This window comes from Zea mays, chromosome 9, assembly GCF_902167145.1.
Source record: "Zea mays cultivar B73 chromosome 9, Zm-B73-REFERENCE-NAM-5.0, whole genome shotgun sequence".
In the NCBI taxonomy this organism is placed as follows: domain Eukaryota; kingdom Viridiplantae; phylum Streptophyta; class Magnoliopsida; order Poales; family Poaceae; genus Zea; species Zea mays.
In genome coordinates, this window is record NC_050104.1 from 23,879,093 (window position 1) to 23,884,377 (window position 5,285).

The window sequence follows — 5,285 nt, forward strand, 5'->3', positions numbered from 1 at the left end:
TTGCTTTCTTCCTCTCCTTGCATTTCCACCATGGGCAAGAACAACAAACGCAAGCGCGAGCCGACTCCTCTGTCAGAGGACTTTGGCGACTCGGAATACTCAGAGGAGGAGTTCTCCTCTGAGTCCGAGGGGTCTCCGGCTCCCGTCTCTCCCCCAGCGTCGTCCGATGACTCGGGCGACTCTCAGGGGATTGCCGCGGAGGTCTGGACGTACATCCGGGCCGTCGAGCGCTCCGGGCTCGAGGGTTCGAATGAGTCAGAGTACTCCTCGGATGAGGAGGACTCGGACGGCGGCGGCGAGGACGAGGACGACGACGACGACGACGACGGCGCCGGCGACGACGGTGACGGTGACGGCGACAGCAGCGGCAGGGGCAGCAACGGCGGCAGCAGGGGCAGCGGCGGCGGCGGCAGCAGCATGGGCAGCAACAAGGCCAGTGGCTAAATGCCACTGGTTTTTAGATATTAGTATAGATTAGAAGTAGTATAGTAAAATAATGTAGTAGTATTAATAGTGTAGAGTAGTATAGCGTAGCGTAGTAGTAGTAGTAGTAGTAGTAGGGGAGTATCAACTCATAATGAGTTGATTTGTAAGTATTGTTACTTCCCTTAATGAAAAATGACTGTCTCCTCCTGCGCCAATTATTTTTGCTTCATAGTAAATTGATCTCTTGTTTTGTGAAGTTGATTCATTCGGAATAGTATCTAAATAACTCGGACATCATACTGATGCTTTTAGGAATAGTCACCGAGTAACTTGTAGACGTTGCTGGCGCTTTAGAGGTGACGCCGAGCAACTGAACGTGATATCAGCATTGTAGAAATAACGCCAAGCGACTGAACACTGTATCGGCGTTTTAGAGGTAACGCCGAGTGATTGGAAAGTGATGTCAGCATTTTAGAGGTAACGCCGAGCGACTGAACACAAAGTCGGCGTTTTGGAGGCAACGCCGACCGACTGGAAAGCGACGTAGGCATTTTTAGAGGTAACGCCGGGCGACTGAACACGAAATCGGCGTTTTGGAGGCAACGCCGAGTGATAGCAGGCTGCGCGAGCCGATTTGAGGACGATGGCCGAGTGATGATGTGGCGCACCGGTGTTCTGGAGATAACTGCCGGGTTTCCACGTGGCATGCTGTGGTTTTGGAAATAACCACCGGGTGATGACTGGGCACTTTTTGAAACGGTATCTGGCTCGAGAATATCCCATAAGAGCTGCGCTTTTAGCCGCCTTTGCTTTCCGTGCCCTAGTTCTTGCCTTTCCGCTTCCGAATCCTCTCCGCCATTCACCTTCCACTCTGCTCGCTGTTAGAATTGAGATGGCACCCAAGAGGAAGACCACGAGCTCGTCTGCTGTGGTGATTCCTCCAATCGACCCCAACAGCCAGTTGCCTTTTGCAGGTAACCACATGTCCATCATTTCCGAAACTGAACTTCTCCACCTCGTATCTATCGGGGTTCTTCCTCCGCAAGAACTCTGTTCTTGGCGGATTTGCCATGGGTTCACTGTTCCGACAGAGGATACCCATGAGTCCGTGGTTTACGCCCCTTTTCTTCTCCGCGGCCTCGACCTTCCCATCTCTCCCTTTTTCCACGGCCTCCTTGATTTCTACCATATTAACTTGACCCATTTGAACCCCAATTCAATTCTGCAAATCTCCATTTTCGTTCATTTATGCGAAGCCTTTCTTGGCGTGCTGCCACATTTCGGTTTATGGAAATATTTGTATCATTGTCGCCCTGGGATGGCCGGGGGACAACATCAGTTGGTCGGGGGTGCCAGTTTGGAGATGCGCCGCGGGAGGAAAACTGAATATCTCGAGATCCCCCTCAAGGACAGTATTAAGGGATGGCTCCTAGAGTGGTTCATAGTTGAGAATTATGGGAATTCTCTCCCTTCCCGGTCGGGAAGACAGCCGGATGTTCGCACCCCAAGCTGGACCGAGTCTCCCATAGATCAGGAGGTAGCTGAGGCAGGTGTGTTGCTAGCTAAAGTTGGACTGCTGAAAGAGAGGGGTCTAACTGCTGAAGCTGTGGTTACTGACTTTGTTTTCAAGAATATTCAGCCACTGAAAGACAGGGCCTATCCAGCTTATCTGTATCGAGGGCTAGCCGACTCAACTCGGGTTACCAACAGGAGAATTCCTTTTGCAGACTTGGTGAGCCGACTTGAAATGATCCTCAGGGGCAAGGTGTCAAATGTTGGTGCTCCAGTGGCGTACTCGGCCTGGAACTTGCCTCCTCCCAAAGCCTTCACCCTTTTCGTGTCGAATCCACCCGTTACTGATGGCAGTTTGGGCCTTAGAGTGTGACCCTCTGCTGAAGAAGTTAGTGCTTTGGTTGCTTCACTTGGGGAGATTCCTGATGACGAACGACAGGTCCATTTTGAGGTGCCCCTGAACCCTAGTGATGCAGATATAAACGCTATGCTCGATTTGCTAGCTGAGGATTCTTCTGATGCTGCTCCTATTGGGGCGTTGGCAGTGGTGCCCCTCCTAGAGGTTGATACTACTTTGGATGCACAGAAACCTGTCAGTACTCGCCCGAGGCGCCCTTGCCGAGCCAATCAGCCTGATCCTTCTGCTGATGAGCAGAAGAAGAAAAGAAGACGCCTCCGGCGAGTATCCAGCTTTGATCAGGACGTTGGTACCTCGGTTCCTGCTACTGAAGAAATGCCTGCGACTGGACTTAGTGATGCTGACCCCAATGGGTGTACCCAATCGGCTGCTGATCCCAATGTGGGTGCTCCACCTGTTGCTGATCCCAATGGGGGTGCTGCTTGTGTTGCCAATGTGGATGATGAGGAGGAAGAAAATGAAGCTCCTTTGACTCGGAAAAACAGTCGGCAATTCATCGCCAGCGGTGGAAGTAGTGGAGTTCCCTCTCCTGCTTTGTCTGCCCTCATTGGTCTGCAAGAACTGTCCCTAGCCAACTTTGATCAAACTCTTGAAGATATGGTCCCAGAAGACTTGTTATCGGAGCCAGTGGATGATGGTGCAATGGAGGCTTGCGTTGACGTGCCTGATGCTGGGTTGAGGTCATCCCGTGCCTCGTCGACCTTAGAGCGCGATCTCGAGGGTCGGGAAGCTGACTTGGATTGTCCTGGTCCTATGGAAGTAGCTGAGGGCCCGTCAACCTTAGAGGTGGTTACTGCGGAGAGCTTGGACCTCAAGAATGGTGCTGACACGTGCCCAGCCCCCGAGGATGTCGCCGGGGATGACTTAGCTCGGGTGAAGAGTGTAAGCCACTGCCCAGCCCCCGAGGGTGCTGCCGGGGATGATCCGGCTCAAGTGGGCAGTGCCAACTATGACCCAGCCCCTGAGGGTGCCCAAGCAGGGTCTCCTTCCTGTACTTCCATGGACGTTCACGCGGGATCTCCTCCACACTCTGGCTGTATGGTGGTAGCCCAAACTTTGGATCAGGGAGTCGCTTTAGAGGGCAGCGTCCCTGCTGACCGAGTGTTGGGCTCTGTTGAAGGTACTGAGCTAATCTCTGCTGGTTCGTTGCAAGCTGCTTCGGGTGGTGGCCTTACGCCTGCTTATCAACTGATCTCCCCTGATTTGGGGATCCCTTCGTTCTTTACCAACCTCCAGGTACCGTGATGCGTTTTAGCTTGATCTTCACATTGTATGAACTGTTGTCATCACCCTCATCTGTTTTCCTCATCAGGCTTTGGTGGATGGGATGGCCAGCCAGTTGAGATTGCAGGGTGCTTCCGTCCCAGAAGTGGCTTCGTCTCTTGCATGTTGGAATCCAGTGTCTCTTCAACATCGTGTCTCTGAATTGGAAGCAACCAACGCTGGTTAGTGCCTTTTTGCTTCTCTTCGCCTTCACTGTGGACTGCTTTACCTTCTGACCTCGTTTTGTTTGATTATCTCTTGCTAGGAATGACTCGGCAGATTTCAACTCTTGAGGAAAAACATTCCCGAGATCAGGCTGAATGGGCCCAGCGGTGCGTTGACTTCGAGGAGAAGTATTCTCAGAGCCAAACTGAACTGGGTCAAGTCTCCGCTGCCTTGGATGACGCCAATGCCCTGAGTTCTTCTCTTCATGCTCAGCTCAATTCTGAAAAGGTGATTTGCGAAACTGTGCCTTGCCTTGCTGTGTTCCTATTACTTGCTTGGTTTTTGAAGGAGTTGATTTTTGCTTGCAGGAAGAAAAGCGTATCCTTGCTGCTTCTCGTGACAATCTCGACAGATTGTATCGTGATTCTAGCAACTCGCTGACCATCTTGGAGAGGAGTCACCGCTTTACAATGGAGGAATTGGACAATCAACGTTGCAGGCTGCAGGAATCTGCGGACGAAGTGACCCGCCTCAAGCAGTTGATATCAGCAAAGGATGCCACCATTAAAGAACTCCGAGCTTCCAAGAAATCCATTGCCCAGGAGTTAGAGACTGCTCGACTGGCTGCTAAAATTGCTGAAGAAACTTCTGTTACTCTCAAAGCCCAGCGCGACAAAGCCATGGACAAGGCTATTCGGGCGGGACAAATCTTGATGAGGAGACCCGGCGTGGTTGTTCCTGAAGATATAAGGGCTGACGTGAATGTTGCCCCCGATTCTTCGAGTCGCCCTTCTTCATCGGTCGCCCCTGAGAAAGACATTGCGAAATAGAGAAACATTTTGCGTGCTTTGAGCGCGCGGTTAGCATGATCGAGTATTTGTTAGAGGACATCAGTTCAGCATTCGAATGATATAATTACTCTCTTATTGTATCAGAATTCATCAGTTCGTAAATTTGTAGTAAGGAAACGACGCACGATGATTATGAGATTTGTTTGCGGGATATAGAAGTCATCCCCTGAATTGCATGGGCATGAGCATGTTGCACCGCCTTAAGTCGTTGCCGACTTAAGTCGATTGCACCGTTAGTAGGGCATAGTGGTCACCCCGAGTTAAGTAAGCGTGAGCATGTTGCACCGCCTTAAGTCGTTGCCGACTTAAGTCGATTGCTCCGTTAGTAGGGCATAGTGGTCACCCCGAGTTAAGTAAGCGTGAGCATGTTGCACCGCCTTAAGTCGTTGCCGACTTAAGTCGATTGCTCCGTTAGTAGGGCATAGTGGTCACCCCGAGTTAAGTAAGCGTGAGCATGTTGCACCGCCTTAAGTCGTTGCCGACTTAAGCCGATTGCTCCGTTAGTAGGGCTTAGTGGTCACCCCGAGTCAAGTAAGAATGCAAGTCATTCGTAAACAAACTGAGTATCTTTGAAACCTCTTTTTATTGATGACATATTTCCACTTTACAGAGTACATCGTCGTCCCAGCAGTTTTGAAATACAGCTAGGG